Source organism: Manduca sexta, chromosome 6 (genome assembly GCF_014839805.1).
Source record: "Manduca sexta isolate Smith_Timp_Sample1 chromosome 6, JHU_Msex_v1.0, whole genome shotgun sequence".
In the NCBI taxonomy this organism is placed as follows: Eukaryota; Metazoa; Arthropoda; class Insecta; order Lepidoptera; family Sphingidae; genus Manduca; species Manduca sexta.
In genome coordinates, this window is record NC_051120.1 from 6,913,765 (window position 1) to 6,932,659 (window position 18,895).

Below are 18,895 nucleotides of genomic sequence, written 5' to 3' on the forward strand. Positions count from 1 at the left end.
CGAATGATTTGCAGATCGATCATACATATAATTACCAATATGTTGTGACGGCTTCCCTTTCAAAAAATTTGACTTTTACCACTGATCCACAGAATATATAAATACATGAAAAATCAAACACGCAATTAAGATTCGTAAACATGTGACGTGGGTGTTGAGATTATAACAAGCCTAAGTTTCAAACTCGTACTAACTTCGCTATGTGACGTCGGGGATGACATGAATACAAATTACTTGTGAATAACTAAACATAACACTAAAACTATTCATCTATGAATCTTGGAATAAAAATTGATTAAGTTGTCATGACAGACAGAATTTATTTAATGAATAAATAAATGATCCAAAATATATTATGAAATGATTATGAAAAAATTATTTTAATTTCAAATTATGTCTTATTATAAAACTAGCACTATTAACCTAAACCTTCTTCAAGAATTGCACTATCTTTTAGTAAAAACCGTATAAAAAACCGTTTAGTAGATTATGAGAAAACGATCACATACAGACAGCTTTTGGAGACTTTGTTTTATATAATATGTATAGAAATGTTACTAAACTAAGATTTCTAATAAAGGATTATACATTCTTTTCTCAAATAAATAACATTGAAAACACTCACCTACCTATTTTAGAAATTTCAGATTTTTAAAATATGCCTAATAGGTAGGTATACCTAACCCAAGCGCCCTCAGAATTTCCATCAAAATTTTGGTTTTTACACTAAAACGTATTGTAAAATCGCGTTACTGTAATTCTCCTAGCTGGTGTTCTCGCGGAAGATTTTCTTCTTCGTAATTATATCTAGGTACATCATATCCTTGGAATATTTAAGAGTTAGTCATTGACCTTCTTATGTCTCATTACAATGTCAAGTTGGTGAATTATTAATACTTCTATTATAGTAGAAGCAAGGCTTCATTGCTAATTAAATTTTATCTTAATTCTTACTAATATTATAAATGGGAAAATTTGTAAAAATCTTTGGGTGTTTGTTAGAAGTAAAAGCAGAAACAACTGAACGGATTTTGATAGAATTTTTCACTTGGGTAAACTATGTCCTGGATAACTTTTCTCTTATCGGAAATAATGTATTATTTTACTCTGAAATTTGACAGATGGCGCTGATGTCATATATTGTTTTAGCGACTTTTAAAGGCTGAAGCCGACGCCGACGACGATCCGACAGTGAAGCCGTTTGATTACTCGTATTAAATATGATTTTGCTCTCTATAGAGGCAACCAATCTAACCGACAATATTAAAATCTTGTTACATCAGAGTTAATAATTAAGACATAAAGTTAAGTCGTATCTGAATCCATAAAAAAGCATTAGAAAGAAAAACCGGTTTATTTAATTACCTTGCCGTCATTAAAAGTCAGCGAAAAATCCCTAAAACACCTGTAAAACTCAATTAACCCGAAACAGATGGCTCATTATGAGCAAATTCTCAAAGAACTTTGTTGGATCGGTTTCTTACGAAGCAATCTTGTTTTTATGTTTTATTCCGCCGGCTTCCCTCGTAAAATCCATTTCCAGACTAATCTACATTCAAAATAATTTAATTTATTCTTCGATAAGCAATTAATATATTTTTGAAAGGTCAGAGCAATTAATATCCCGGATATTGTGGCGGAAAATGAAATTGAAAAGTTTTCATTTGTATTCACAGATATTTTGTAAAAAATGAAATAAAACTAAGATACCTATCAGAAGACGTGTTTAAATAATCTCTATAATCTTGTTTTGTTAGAAAATAAAAACTAATCAATAAGATACTTCAGTAAAAAAAAAGTTTGTATTACAACTGTAGATCATTCAATGAGATTTATAATTTTAAACATGATTAAAATGTTTAATTTTTCATATTATTTATTCAAAAACAGGATTTCAAATCTAAATAAACGTGAAAATTTCTTTACAACTCATACCAACCTGTGTTCGAGCACTGATGGAACTATCATCTGAAAATATTCCGGGTATGAGAGGACAACACAAGAATTTCCCGGTTCCCGTACATTAAACGCAAGCGCCGTAAATTCTTAACAATTTTATATTATGACAATAAAACCGCACTATCGCGCCGTAATAACTTCCGGTAATCTTGAGATCATCTCTACAGTATAGATGCCGTGACATTGGTTTTGTTGTCTCTCAAAGCCACGACATTTTTTAGTTAGACAAAATATTTTCGATCTATAATATCGATTCTACTACTATAAATGAATTAATGATTGTATTTAAACTCAATGTTTTTATGTGACCGTATTACCCTCTGATGTCGTCGCAACATACAACTTTAAGCATGGCAAATAAATGATCAAAGCTAGCATTTTGCTTTGAATTTGACTTATTTTAATGACTGGCCGCCTTACTGACGTTATCCTCCTTCGAAACGAATATTAAAAACGTTGCCATTTGAAAAATAGAACAGTAGAATTGTAATCAGTATCAATCAAGTTGTTTAGGGCATTTCGCATTACTAACGCACTGAGAAGGTTATAATAGTGTGTGTGCTTATAATAAAGATCTTTTCGTGCGTGTGTTAGTATACACGTACGCACTCACTCACACCTTTATCCCTAAAGGGGTAGACAGAGGCACATATAGTACACTCCCTGTCCGCCGTGCGTATTCCGTTCCATGATGTGATAGGGAGCGAGCCTATGGCCATACTGGGTACAAATTTTAGACTCCGGACTGATCCTGAACAGAAAACTCTAATATCATTTTGCCCGACCCGGGGCTCGAACCCAAGACCTCAGCACTGCAGTTGTACTGTAATACAACTTCGTCACCCAGGCAGTATTAGCATGTTGCGACTTGCAGTATAAAGCTAAAGTGGGTTAGTGTATCGGTGAGTGCCCCACCCACATATCGCGTGCAGCCGGGATCATTTTCACATTATTGTAAAATATTTTCTATAATCACTGGTACGTTCTTTACTTGTTAATTCTGTAAAATAGGTTTAAAGTATATCGTGATTTACATTACGTTGGGTGCATACATTATATATTTCTTGATACGTTTTAGAGTGTAGCAGTGGCGAAGGGTGAAAATTTTCAAAAGGGAACCCGAAGAAATATTTTTTTCTACAGATGTAATACGCATTTCACAATAAAAATAAAATCAGTAAAATATCGTAATACTTAATTATTTCCTTCTAACATAAACATGTCTAAACTCTAAATTATAAAAATAATCACATATTATTTTGAACATAGGTACCTAAAAGAGTCCAACAAATATTAATAACGCACACTATACAAAAAGACTAATTAATACATTCAAAATTATTAAAAAAATTCGCGCCAATGGCTTAACGTGAAGCCGCAAATTCTCGGGTTACCCTGCAATACATATACACGCACGCACACATGTATTTTTTCGTCACTTCCAAAAGATTAGACAAAGACACCGCGCTGCGTGTGAAAGAGACAACAATATCGCGAGGGAAGCTATGCGCGGCCGGGTTTCCTTCGAACACTAAAGCGCGAGCACTGCGCGCGAGTTACGATTTAACGAATTGATACTATGTACCGTTACCGTTGAAGTATTGATTTAATTGAATAAGTATAAGATGACTTGTTTGAGTATACTATTATTATTCTAGTTATATTGTTATGTTTATCTTTCATTATTTTTAATTAATTTACAAAAGGTAACCCGGTAGGAATCGGCTTGTATGGACGCTTCGCCACTGGAGTGTAGTGAATCGAAAAAGATAGAAATTAAAAATGAATTTAATACGAAATAGTTAGTTATTAAGATTATTTAATTCCACAGTATTTAATTTTGGATTGTAAATATTTTATGTCAACATATTTAAAAAACATCATATCTAGAATATTTTATATATTTCCTTTTTGGTCTATCATAGATTAATTAAGTATTAACTAACCCTGTAACCAGAACACATTCACCTATTGCCCTGTAATTTTCAGCTAATAAACGGCAACACCCATCCAAATTGGGTCAAAAATAGTTTCGGGCAAAAAGGCTTTGGGAACAGTTCAGTCAATTCGTCCCTTGAGGGTTAAACGATTTGGGTCTCTACAGTATATTACAGCCAATACGAGTCGAGATATTATAATGGAAGAAGATAATGGGAGTGAATAAATCGCATAACCAATTGTATATGTTCATCTAGCTGTATCCGGCATGCGTTACAATTTCCTGTAAAGTATAATGAAATAGAGTATAAGATGCATAGTATGATAAATGATATATGTCAAAATAATATCAGATACAGATAACAGATAGTGCAAAAAGTTTGTTTAAAACAAAAAATCCTTTTTTTTTACTAAAGCAATAAGTTTCATAATAATATAAAATAAATTAGTTTCATAAGTTTATTTATCATTTTTTTGTACATGAACCCTCGCAGGAGTCCCCAGAATTACCAAAGTTTCATCATAACCTGAACAATGGTTTCGGAACTCATAGAGGACAAAAATACAAACACTGATTTTATTTAAATTAATTAACGTTAATAGAATTTCCAATATACTTTTGATTTATATTTGTGGAACACGTGGATGTTAACTTTTAATAGGTATATATTCAAACCCAGGACCTCAGAGCGCTTTCGTACCGCGCAATACAACTACGTCACCGAATCAGTCAAAGGCCAAGTTTGAATTACTGTTTAATGATTAATTATTGTACGCCAATGTAATTACTAGGCTTTATGAGGCTTAACATGTCTTGAATATCTAGCGCAATGCATTATTATGCACAGCTTGTAATATAGATATTTGGTTTCCTACAGTACATTCAGGCGAGTGACTTCCTCGGTACATTATACAGGGTAGAATCTACTCACTGAATTCCCTAAACGTTCAGTCAATGACAAATAAATCTGCAATAAAAAACGAAATAAAAAAAACTGGCGTAATGACAATTTCTCATCATAGAAATTGTCATGTCAATTTCTTCCTAAAAGTTTTTACTTCCGTGTACGTTGTCGGCAAAGCAACGTGCCTTCCTTATTATATAGTTGTAAAATATATTACCAACTTGTTACGTTTGTAATATAACATAAATATAATAGTATCAGCCCTGTATCATATATTGTCTCGTAGCTCTTGCCTCCTCTACTATTAACAGGGAATAGGCCTTAGTCCACCACGCTGGCTTAGTGCAGATTTACAGATTTCACATACCCTCAAAATTCTTATAGAGAATTTCTCAGGTATGTAGGTTAGATTACGATGTTTTCCTTCATCGTTAAAGCAAGCGATAACTCACAACGTATACAAACATAATTCTAGAAAAGTCAGAGATGTTCTTGGATTTTGAACCTACGGACATTCGTCTCAGTAAGCCGTTTCTTCTTTCCGTGTCTGTTCGTGTTACGTTTAAATGAATAAATAAGCCTTTATGAATCGAACTAATTACAAAGATGTTTACTAAAAACAATTTAACCTATAGAAACATTTTTTTAATTATAGATAAGCAACATATTTGGTACAGTACTTCGTGTATCTATAATTATAATTTGGTCTGCTAACTTCTAGCTATAATTTTGTTCATAAATAATAAATGATAGTCTATCGACCACTATTGATATAAATGCTAGGGGATGGCGTGTGGCTTCATTTTAGTCATAAAACTATGCAACTTTGTCTGACACTGACTTTTATTACATCCATAGAGGATACAGAGCAATCAATTTGGAAACCATTCCATAAATTTTCCATTAATTCAGATGAAATGGAAATAAATTTTATGAGGAATATCAAATATTGACGTCGTGGCAAATTTAAAATCTACTATTCGTAGTACCTATAAAATATACAGTGTGGTATGTGTATTATTATAATGTTATGCATTATTTCTATTTATTTATTCTACATAACAAGTCCTGCTTTATATTTTCTGATTTAGTTATACTAGTAAATTTATAATATTTAAGTTTTTCTTTTTAGGCAAATGCGGTAGCGTTCTAATGCTTATGGAAACTTAGTAGGCAGTATTGAAAATGCTATCCTGATATTTCCTGTTATAGCCCGCGTGTATAATTGCCTAATGCATATAATGACACCATACAACAAACATTCATTTACTTTCAATTATATTCATTCATAAAAGTGTATCTAGTTTTGTTACGTAATAAAGGTTTTAAATATACTCGTTGGATGCAGTTCAAAAATTCGGTAACAAAGCTTTAAAAACAGTGCTACATTTTTAGTTAAAAAAAGTTATCAGTCCGTCGGTTTGTTTCTCTGGAACTCGAGTGTACATTTTATTTTGTTTTGCTATTGTAGTTTTGATCATCGAGTTCCATGGTTGATATTGTTTTGAAATAATTGGTTTCAGATAATTGCTTTTTAAATTATGCAGCGTTTAAGTGAGAATATTTATATAAATCTAATTAGTGTATGTAATTTGTGTTTTTATTTCCTATCAGACAAGTTAACGGCCTACATTATGGTTACCGTTGCCCATACTCATAGGTATTGCTAAACGCACAGCCAAGCCGATAGTAAATCCTTTTTAAACCTCGTTTGAAGAATATGCGCAATTGTGAAGATAGAAGCAAAAAAATCACCATAATATAACCACAAATCTTGAATTAATCGCTTATATATAAAAAATCACACAAATTAAGAACCTTATCCCTTTTTAGAAGTCAGTTATAAACCAAAGAGACGTCGGTAGAAATCAATAGACCAAAAATAGAAAGTACTAAGTTTTATATAAATTGTATTGGATAAGTGTATAAGTTCATTCGTTCGTTTAATATTACAGTAATAAAGGAGCAAAAAGCCCCAAGTTAAAAGCTTTACCACATACAACGATCAAGTTGGGTATTGCCACTATTAGGTTACTATTGCGGGGTCGCATTTCCGAACCCATTATGAACGTTATCACCTTAGAATGTATATTAAGCCACATTTATAGTTAAATATATGACATATTATAAAACAAAGTCTCCAAAAGCTGTCTGTATGCGATCGATTTTCTTAAAATCTACTGAACAGATTTTTATATGGTTTTCACTAAAAGATAGTGCAATTCTTGAGGAAGGTTTAGGTTGTTAGTACACGACGGTTCCATGTAAATTGACTGAAATATAACGATTACTGGTGAAGAGGTCGCGTGGTAGTAAAGATTCTCGTTGGTTGGGATTTATGCGAGAAAAACTTTGACACACAGATTTCCACGCAGGCAAAGCCGCAGGCACAGCTAGTTAAAAAATATAATAAGTGTAAAAATTTTATCACTATAGGTAATAATTTTTACTACCTACATAAAGTCGAGTTATTTATTTTAATAATTTTAAGCAGCTGCTGTTAAAAAGGTCTGCAAATTGTGTTCATCGCCCTATCAATTTTAGTTTTTAAATTAATATTAATTTCAGTGTTTTCAATTTAGATAAAGACTTTTATTAAACATAAATTAATTAATAATATTAGGTTACAAATTATATACTTAGCAAAATTAAAATGCCGAGATATAATTAGATAAAATAATTTAAGCCAATCACAATAAATCTTTTGATAAATGGAGATTTTGAGTTGAATAAGTGCTAAGATTAAGACTTCATATTTGCCTTAAAATACAAGTTTAATTTATTAAATTAAAAGTCCAATAATATATTATATTTTACTTAAACGCGAGCTAAATATGCTGAGATTGCATTCGGTTAATTGTACAGCTGACAGAGATGGATGCAGAACACATGTTATCGCATTTTCTGCATGAATATTAAAACTGATATCGGCTGAACTAAAAATATTATTGTGAACAAAAATGAATATTATTATAACAGTATTGAAAAGTCACATAAACATATTACATAAAAAGCGGCGATAGCCTAGTTGATTGTGGAACGGACTGCCGAGACGAATGTCCGTAGGTTCAAATCCCAAGGGCATACACCTCTGATTTTTCTAAAAAATATGTGTGTATTCTTTGTGAATTATCGCTTGCTTTAACGGTGAAGGAAAACATCGTGAGGAAACCTGCATACCTGAGAAGTTCTCTATAGGAATTTCGAGGGTCTGTGAAGTCTACCAATCCGCACTAGGCCAGCGTGGTGGACTAAGGCCTAATCCCTCTCAGTAGTAGAGGAGGCCCGTGCTCAGCAGTGGGCAAGTATATAATACAGGGCTGATATTATTATTATTATTATTACATAAACATATAACCATAGAAGCCGTCTAATATAGTAACAATTTGAAACAATCGATATATGTACTACGTACTTAATTTGATATTACGGTATTTTCAATATTTATCAGTGAAAACTTTACTGGTCTATGTATTAGTCATAATGTCATTATTAATATTATAAATATAACTGTACGGTTTGTTTTCCAAATATAATAAAATAAAATAAATTAAATAAAGTACTAGATTTAGCGTTCCGAACATTCATTGTGTTCAACTGAATTGAACTGCAATCCATTCAAACTGACTTTAATATGGTCAATATTGACGGCTTGTGGTTGTGTACGGAGTGGCGCTCATGATATAAGAACTCGAGTCTAAATGTAAACCTGGATTTGAATAAAAAATATTAGTCAAATACGTAAAATTATTTGTTGTTTTAGTAAATAAATAGGTTATAACAGTGACGTTTTGGTTGCCACTTTAGTACAGATTTTGAACAAATAGTTTATATGGACGTTCGTGTCTATAGAATATACGTCAATGTTTGAAACATACTCATTTTAGGTATAAGGTATAATATCCAAGAGTTCTGCCGGCATTAATCGTTTAAATTAAATCAACTTCATTCGACGAACATTGAGTATCTTTCATTTTATGTTAACAAGCAGAAAAGATGTAGAATTTACTTAACTTAAAAATGCTAAGACTGTTCTTCATACAAATGGCAGTCTTGAGAAAAAGCATCTTACAAAGCGTATTACATTCTTCAAGCAGACGAATAGCAGGACATTTATTTAAGCACTGACCAATGCTTCTTAGTTCGTTAAAGTTTTTCCCGAACAATGTAGAAGTTTTCTCGTTAAATTGAAAACTTTACTCAATATAAATACATTAAATAAACTAGATACTGCAGTTTGTACATTGTTTAGATCATAAAATTCAGTGAAGTATGTAAATATAAAAATAAAAACGCACTAGTACTGATGGATTAGGTAGAGATAATGACTGGTAGGTCTTTCAAATGTGAGAGTCCGCCTGGGTAGGTACCACCGCAATATCTATTTCTGCCACCAAGCTGCAGTGTGTAGTCATTGTTGTGTTCCGGTTTGAAGGTAACTGTAGCCAGTGTAACTATTGGACATATAAGACTTAATATCCCAAGTCTCAGGATGGCGAGCGCAGTGGAACACAAAACAATATTTTGTAATTCAAGGTGTAAAGATGATGTTCGTACTGAGTATGGACAGTCGTGTGGCTTACCATCAGTCTAACAGCAAGGTCGTCTTGTCATTCAAAGTAATAATAAATAATTAATTCATAATTACTTTTACTGTACAAGTTGATAGTCAAAATTGAAAAGATTCCACTGTAGGTAAGCCACACCTACTTAATCTTAAATATTATGAACAAGAGTCACATGCCGCGTCTGTCTGTCTGAACGCGACTAATTCAAAAACTACAAAATGGATTTCTATAAAATGTGGTATGGAGATTATTTGATCCCCTGGGAAGGACTTAAGCTACGTTTTATCCTGAAAAAAGTCTTTTACATACAGTTATCTTTATATCGACAGTGAGAAAGTGTCAATCAGATTGTTAGAGATGTTTACGAATTATTTTGATTAGTGTATACCATGATTCGCGATAAGTTATTTTGATTGTTAATTGAAATCAGCCAATATATAATAATGCGATATTTGACCTCAAATTAAGCTCTTAACGCGTTTAGAACTCATGTCGTTTGGACTCATTAATTATGTCTTCGATCTACGCCCCCGAAAGCCATCGCAACATAATGTCCGTGACGTCACATCTTCACGCACATTCTGGATCAGAATATCTAATGAATATATAAATAAAACAAGGATTAAACTATACTAAGTTAAAACATTATTCATTTCAAAATAACGAGAAAACTTGGTAAATAGGGGACCGGCCTATGCTTGATTTTGTACATTATTCTTTATTTAATGGTTAATAATACGAAAAAGAAGCACTCCTGCGAAAACTGCATAAAAATTGATTAAAAAATGAGCGAGTAATTCATATTTAAAATATTGTAACGTGCCGAAGTGGGCGCGATGTGGGGATATCGCTTCATCTCTTTCTTCCGCACGCGTCGTAATTCCCGATGACGTCACATGTGGGTATTTCGTCTCTTTTCTGTTTCTCGTTAATTACCCCTTCTATCGAAATTCAAAGACTTATAACTTGTTGATTTTTTACCGGATTTTAATAATTCCTTCTGTGTTATAATTTATATTATGTAAATATTTGATAATAGTAAAGAACAAAAATGAGTCCGGTACCCTATTATACGTCGTAAGATATAATTTCTCCGTAAATTTGAACTCATGAATAAACATATTAGATACTAAACAGGAAGCGTGTGTACGAAGTTTGAAGTTGTTTAGTTTGTTTTTAGCATGAACAGCACAACTTTTTTGCCGACCCTTCTGACATTGATACATGACACATATGGAACTTTGGGATTCTGAAGATCCACGTAAAAAACGAAATAATATTAGAATATAATACAACTTATGATTTTGGCTTCGATTTGGGTTATGATTTTTTGGATCGATGGCAATTTCGATAGCGACGCAAAGGCGATAGCCTAGTCGGTTGTGGAACGGACTGTTGAGACAAATGTCCGCAGGTTCAAAACCTGAGGGCACATACCTCTAACTCTTCTAAAATTTTGTGTGTAAGGGATAATTCATAAAGAATACACACTTCCTTCACCGTTAAAGCAAGGGCTTTAAGGGTGAAGGAAAACATCATGAGGAAACTTGCATACCTGAGAAGTTCTCTATAGGAAATTCGAGGAAGTGTGAAATCTATCAATCCGCACGGGGCCAGCGTGGTGGACTAAGGCCTAAACCCTCTCAGTAGTAGAGTAGGCCCGTGCCCAACAGTGGGACAGTATACAGGGCTGATATTGGAATACAAAAATATATATTTGCACAGGTCCAATCGGTGACTGTAGAAGTTTGACAGCTTTTAAAAAAATATTTTTTTCATATTCAATCCTAAGAGGGTTAAATGGTGCGAAAATTAGACATTTTAGAAGTTACTAATATAGAAATTGCAGTTGTAATATATTGCTGTGAAGTTGATTATATTCCCTCGGGAGCTCTGATAAAGTCATAATTTACGAGTATACATATTTAAATATACATACTTTGTCCTTTTCTAAATCTGTACTAATATATAAAGCTGAAAAGTTTGTTTGAATACGCTTATCTCGGGAACTACTAAACTGATTTTGATTTTTTTTCACTAATAGGACACTCCTGACTGCTCTATGGGTTACTTTAATATTTTTTCACGCGGGCGGTGTCGCAGGCAGAAGCTAGCATGATATATCAACCTAAATGAGTATAATAAGAGAATGGACTTTCCGATTAATTTTCTAGTCTTGATAATTTTAGCGAACTGACGGCCTTTTTCTGTAAATGATCCCTATCAAGTGTTTTGACCAAGTGCCGTGAACTTTATTTAAATATATAAATAAAGAAATAGGTCAAAAAACCTTTGTTCTGATTAGTCAATATTAGCTATGGATCGAAAAAAAACTAATACATACATACATACATAACATCACGCATTTTATCCCCGAAGGGGTATGCAGAGGCGCAACTAGGGCACCCACTTTTCGCCAAGTATGTTCCGTCCCATGATGTGATAGGGGCGAGCCTATCGCCATATCGGGCACAAATTCCAGACTCCGGGCTGATACCGAGCAGAAAAACCCAAATATCACTTTGCCCGACCCGGGATTCGAACCCAGGACCTCAGAGCGCTATTGTACCGGACGTGCAATACAACTACGCCACCGAGGCAGTCAAAAACTAATAGGTTTGTTTTATTAAAAAGAGCTATAAGAAATTAGATTGACACATTCCAGGAACAATTTTATGCTTTATCCGAGAAAATAAACTAAAAAAGTAATATACATAATTACACAAACGCAAATAATTTTCCAATAAGTATTATTTAATACAGCGGATAAGCAAACAGCCCCGGTAATCCATTTTAAGTTTAATCGTATGCTGGCGGCTCAATACGTATGTTAATTGGGTGTCGCCCACAGAGGTTAAGTCAATTTAAAGTTTGTCTATGAACGAAGAATTATTTATGGTACAGCATAAATTAAGTTTTTATTGAATGAAGATGTTTTCCTTAAGTTCTGTCTTATACTTGTTAAAATACCTTTATAAAGGCAAAGATGAAATATGCGTTTAAAATTTGGAAACACGCTCGCTCTTATCACATCTTGGGCGGAAAAAACAAGACGTAAATTGGGTGCGCCAGTTGCACTAATATCTTTTCCTTTCGAAAATAAACTTTGAATCATTACTTTTTTAGATTTGACCTTTAAAGATTGCAGAATTGTTTGATGCAAGCAACAAAAAACAGACTATTACCAAAGTATGTAGACATATTAAATTGTTTATAGGGTTCTCGTGAAAGATAAAAGAGGTATAAAAGATACGCAAAATATTTTAAGTCACTTGGAATCTTGAAGAACAACATTGCTTGCATTCTTATAAAATATTATGATGAACATAAATAAAAAATATTCAACAAGGAATTTCCTTCAAACTAAAAATATTAAATTCTAAATTACAAGCGAATTTATTATCAACCATGGACATAGTTGTGCATAAAATAACCAATACTTAAGCTCGTTCAATTTGAGCACGTCAAAATTAAGAGCCATCATATTAATAAACCATCTTTACGTGGAATCTTAAGTAGACATTTAAGATATTGAACTACTAAACAAAACTTGAGCTATAATTTGAGCGCCTGTTTTCAGCTGAGTTGGCGCTGTTTAATAGATACAACAAAAGTCAAAGTCCATTATATACTATGACTTAAGATATCATTTAAAACGGTGTTGATATCTGTTTAATAAATGGCAATGATCTTAAGATGCTGTTTTTGACTTGACAATGTGTTAGCTGGTATCATACTCCATAGAAAAAACTTAGTTGCATCTATTAATATGGGACATAGTTACTAATGATAAGTAGTAACTTTATTATTCTCATGGAGATACAACAGTCCAAGATACTACAGTTGTTATTTTGTGAAACGCAAGCCCTTTTACACCAATCACCTATTTCAACAAAATCACATTTCAAACACAAACTATTGCATAATATTTTATTACAAGTTGATTCCTTTTGCAAAACTACGTCTTTTACTTGAGAAAACGTAAGCATACTTAAGACATTTATAGGTACCAAAAATTGTCTATACAGAAAGTTTTCGCCTAAATCGACGTCTCAAGTGCGATATTTACGATACAACATCAACCAAGCATCAGAACTGAAGACATAAATAAACTTTCTGAGTGAAACATCCAATAGCTTTGTACATGAATTACTCTTCTTTTCGCGTTATGGAGTCTATATGTGTTTATCATCTGAATGAACCGATATTGGGACATTGACTGAACAAATCAATGGAAATAAGATTTTGCCGTTGCAATTCTAGTGTATTTAAAATAACTTATGGTGTAATTAAGGTAAACATTAAAGAACAGCAATGACTTTAAAAATACTAATATAACCTAAACATATTAATCTTCATTAGAGTTGCTTAGCGAGTTATAAAACCGCCTTAAATGAGGACGTACTAAAATTTCAAATGGATCACCAGACAATTTTGAGCTTATTGGCTATCCATGTTGGTGCGTATATCCTACTATAAATAAACTGAGTAATTTTGCACTCGAATTCGTTTCTTTAATACCTAATTATATTTTGAGAATTAAATCTGTGGATGTCGACAATTAATAAAGGTAATATACTTAGATCTATAAAATCTCAAAACGTCTACGGAACTCAAAACTACTAGCTTCTGCTTAGTTTATTTTATTCTTGAAACATCAAAATAATCAACGAGGATTTTTTCGGAATACCGATATTACGTGGGACGTAATTGAAAACGAAATCTGTCAACAATGGACTTAATAATAGGTCAAGATGAGAAAATAAAGCAGAATTATGAATGAACAAGATGTCCATTATTTTCCGGTTCATTGAGACATTAACGTTTGTGGGAGGCTTGAACTAGTTAAAAACATGACTAACCTAGATAACGGTGATAGCCTAGTTAGGACTGCCGAGACGACGGTCCGCAGGTTCAAAATACACCCGCCCTGTGGAATGGGGGCGTTTGGAGAATTCCACCACGGTATCCCCTGCCTGTCGTAAGAGGTGACTAATAGGGGCCACGAAGGGGGTCGTCGGCGGGCAGCAGGGGGCTGTCCGCCCTAGTGCATTTTTGTGCATTTTTACACATCTTTCGGTTGACCCCCGGGATGGGCGGCAGTGTGCTGTTGGCCTCACACTGCCGTAGACGCCGAGGGCGTCCTTCGGTGCGCGGGGGCCTCTGAGCCCCCCCCCCCATAGGAGACGGGCCGCAAGATGGCACCGCGCAGGGGCGACTGCGGTCGCAGACTAGACACTTCAACGTCAGAGGAAGCCCGCAGCCGTCCCTAATGCGCCGAAGAGGGTCACCGCGGAGTTTTAGCTGGTAGGCCGTGCATAGGTTAAGTTGTATATAGGGTTAGGGACTCGGCCCGGCGGTCGCCCGAAGGTCATCATCAAATCCGGGCGGCTCAACGCCGGGCCGTAAGGCACGGTTACCCCAGCATAACCGCTCAGTCGCCCCCCACGAAGGCTGGGCGGTAGTAATAAGGCACTTTCTCCGCGAAACCAAAAAAAAAAAAAAAAAAAGGTTCAAAATACAAGAACACGCATATCTGACTTTTCTAAACGTATGTGTTTTTGTGAATTAGTTTACTTTGACGGTGAAGGAAAAAATCGAGATGCAACCTGCATACCTGAGAAGTTCTTCATAGGAATTTCGAAGGTATCTGAAGTCTGCCAACCTTCAATTATGCCAGTATAGTCCACTAAGGCTTTAACCCTTTTCATAATAGAGGAGGCCCGTACCCAGCAGCAGGGCAATACAGGATTAGTACTATTATAATTTGTTACAAGGCGTTGCGCACGACTTCGCGTTGATTGATAGTATTTTCCGCTACAAAAGTCCCTCTGTAGCGATCCATGACATAACTTGTACGAAACGAAGCCAGCACCATCTTTTTGGGAAATCAGGTTAAAAGAAAAATTCAGAAATAGCTGCCACTAACCTAGGAAGCGATAAATAACAACACTAACATACCCCTGTACACACTAATATTGATAGGGCTTTGATTACATCTCACATATTTCCGAAGACGCAATAGAAATTGATAGCATCCGATGTCACAGCACAAGTTGGAGCATCAGAATTCATCAATCATGTAATACGAACTATGTTACGTCTTAGGTCGAAGTTCCATGAACGATGTGATTCTCTTATACAAGTGACCACTGACTCTTAATACATTTCAATAACAAGACTATTTCTACAAAAATATACAGCCTCGTGCAAATAGTAAAATAAATTTTTAGTCTCTTCCCCTCAGGGATCCTTTCATACAAACACCAGTTTTTTTTTATTTCTTTGAACAACGAGACGTCTTGCTATTCACCTTACCATCAGCGATATGACTGCCCATAAACAGTAGAAACACCATCCAAGACCTTGAAATTACAAAGTATTGTTTGGTATTCTACTGCGCTCGCCATCCTGAGACATGAGATGTTAAGTCTTATTATGTCTAGTAGTTACATTGTATTTTATTGTATATTGTTCTTTTGTTTTCGTAAACCTTTTACTTGTAAATTTACCATCATGTAGTATACCTACGAATCTAATATACCATCAAACACAACTTCCCGAATTATTATTCTTTTAGCTTCACACATTTTGCTAGAAAAACCTGCAGACACAATTTCCTTAATTTGGAACATCCACTTTTTATTAGTGAAGCCCGATGCTGCTAATTGCACTTTGGTCCATTACTGAACGTACCGTTCACTCGATTACCTGATTGTGTACCAGAGTATCTTTAATTTGTTACCTCGTTAATGGTTGTACCAACCCTGACCACGTACAAACATTTATCATTGTGACATTTCACTATTTTTCCGCCTGGTGGTTTGGACTGAAATATTTTCAAATTCTTTAAGAATACTTAGTTTAATTTTGACTAGAATTCTTTTTATTTTAGCACGGTAAAAATCTTGATGTAAGCGGTACAATCGGTACATTGTTAATTATATTGATCCAAACTCAAATTTAACACACACACATTTTTATTAACTCAACGCATGATTGTGTAATATCAAATTTTTCCTTACGTCACGTCGTATAATTTCGGAGTCAAAAGAAAAGAAGCTTAAATGTTTTTATATTGCATTGTTTCTTTTTATATTTACAAAATTAGTTATGATATTCTGGTTTTCATAACATTATTAGGAATATTTTATTTATTTATTTATTTAATTACAACGACAACCAATGGTATAAATACAAAAAGTAGTAGATTACAGTTTAGATAGTAATTAGCAGGTCATCACGGTTAGTTTAGTAACAGAGTTTTTAGAGCACTTTACACTAACATCAAGTACACAATAACAGGAGAAAAATGTTTACTTAAATAAAATAAAATAAATCAAGTTTGGAAAAAAAATTGACTAAGTTGCTTTCTGATCTGCTACACACTTACACAATAAGGATCCAGTGAGTAATCCTTACAAATGTCATTAAAATCTCTAATTGATCGCACCATGTAAGAATTTAGTCTATAATTAGAAGATACACTCGGGGCACATAACGAGGGATTATATCTAATACTCTTCGTAGGCACATTAAATTTGAGTTTGTGTAAAAGATCAGAACAATTAATTTTATTGCGTAGTATTTTTATTTAAAATGTGGCATCTGCAATTCATTTAAATATCATTCATTTAAATACCATTCATTTAAATACCATTTTCAAAATATATTGAATACATGAGTTTCTCTCCTCAAGTTTAATAAGTCTTTCATTACCAGTCTAACACAATAAAGTAACTACAAGTTCAGTACTACGTTAGAACCGCTGTCAGCCCGTCTATCCGTTTAGTTAGCCTAGTTCTAAAGTTACGTTTAACTCGCAATTTGAGTCTTGTTCTTCGTTATAAATAGTTAATCCTATTGTACCTATAGAGATTTTCAAAGGACAAAGTTAATTAAACAATGAATTGTGTTAAGATTACATTTTCAATAGTCTCCTGAATAAAGAGAGCATTAACTTTTACAATTATGCGTCAGTTTGTGAAGTTTGTTAGAAGTAAAGTGCTGAACGGAATTAGATAAAATTTAACAGATAGATACAGACTATCTACTGAATTAACATAATGTAGGATATGTTTTATACTGAAAGGTCAGTTCCTGAGTGGAAATTAAGCCAAAAAACGGACATATCGACTCAATTATAAAAAAAAATAATAGTAAAATTACCTGGATGATGAAGATTACTTAACAATACTTAAATCGTACTTCAAGACGGACAAAATCGCAACCAAACGCTGCGAAACAGAAGCTCCACCTTTAAATTACCACAAGCGTATGTTTAACCCCATCTAGATTTAATATTCTTGTTCCTAGTTAATTACATCACATATTTACGTAGTACGTATATCTAATGAACTCAACTTGCCCATAAACTAATGTAGGGTACAATAACGCGGGCTTTGTTGTTAAAATCGATAGACTCGGCGCATGTTCCTAATAGTATCGGAAGCCTTGCATTATATGGCTTTTTTTTATCGGGGCTCGACAAAGTGTCTTCACTGCATCTCATGCTAAGCTAAGTGAAGTTCATATAAATTGAAAGTAATAAGTAAATATAACTAGATTCTGTCAGCGGCTCCACTCGTGTAAAGGTCCTTTCTAGATATAAATGTAACACTCGGCACTTTTCCGGGAAGAAATTCAGCTACATGTTGATCCAGGACATGGTCTATCAACGTGTCCTGTATATTTTCAGGGAAAAATATAGCTTACAATGGTTATCCGGGATTATCTGGGTGCGATATTTGATCGAAATCTATCCAATAGTATCAATAATATCCCAAAGTATTCACATTTTAAAATAAATATTATTATATGGAAATAAATTTTGAAATAGTAATTAAAATTTATGTTATAACAGTATGATAATTATCTTCTAATAGTTGACGACATTTACTGATTTTTCCATTTTACCTTAGTTTATTAATTTCTAATTTTCAAACATTGATTGATTTACAAGTTGGATTTTTTACAGCTGAAAGGGACCGTAGGTCCGAGTTTTGATATAAACTCCAACTTGATACTTGTATGCGTGCCTATGCTAAAGGGTTTTGACCGGCAGATAGATGGATGATAGTGAGATGAGATGATAATTTTTCAGATACGAATGCTTGGCAAGAATATATTGGGTTATAGAATACTATAACCCAGTTATATAGTGTTGCTGCTGGTAGCCTGTTAACTATCAGGCAAGCTGTTTACTCTTAACCTATCACTTCTCATAACAGCGTTCACTACAGGTGTTCACTAAAAGTGTTTTAGCACCACAAGAGAACGATTTATTGCCACTTCAAGCCCCAATAGACGTTTTATTTGGAAACATACTGCTGCTATAGTATCATCATTGGTTTGTGAATGTGTTTTTGACTAGTTTTGCAAACACCAAGCGGTTTGGGCTAGATGTTGAGATAATATGTTTGATATAGGCTTTGTTTCCAAAGGCATAGTCTGAGCCAAAGATGTGAAAATTACTCATTTTATTTTCTCATTTCATTTTATTATCACGTAAAGTATGATACCAGT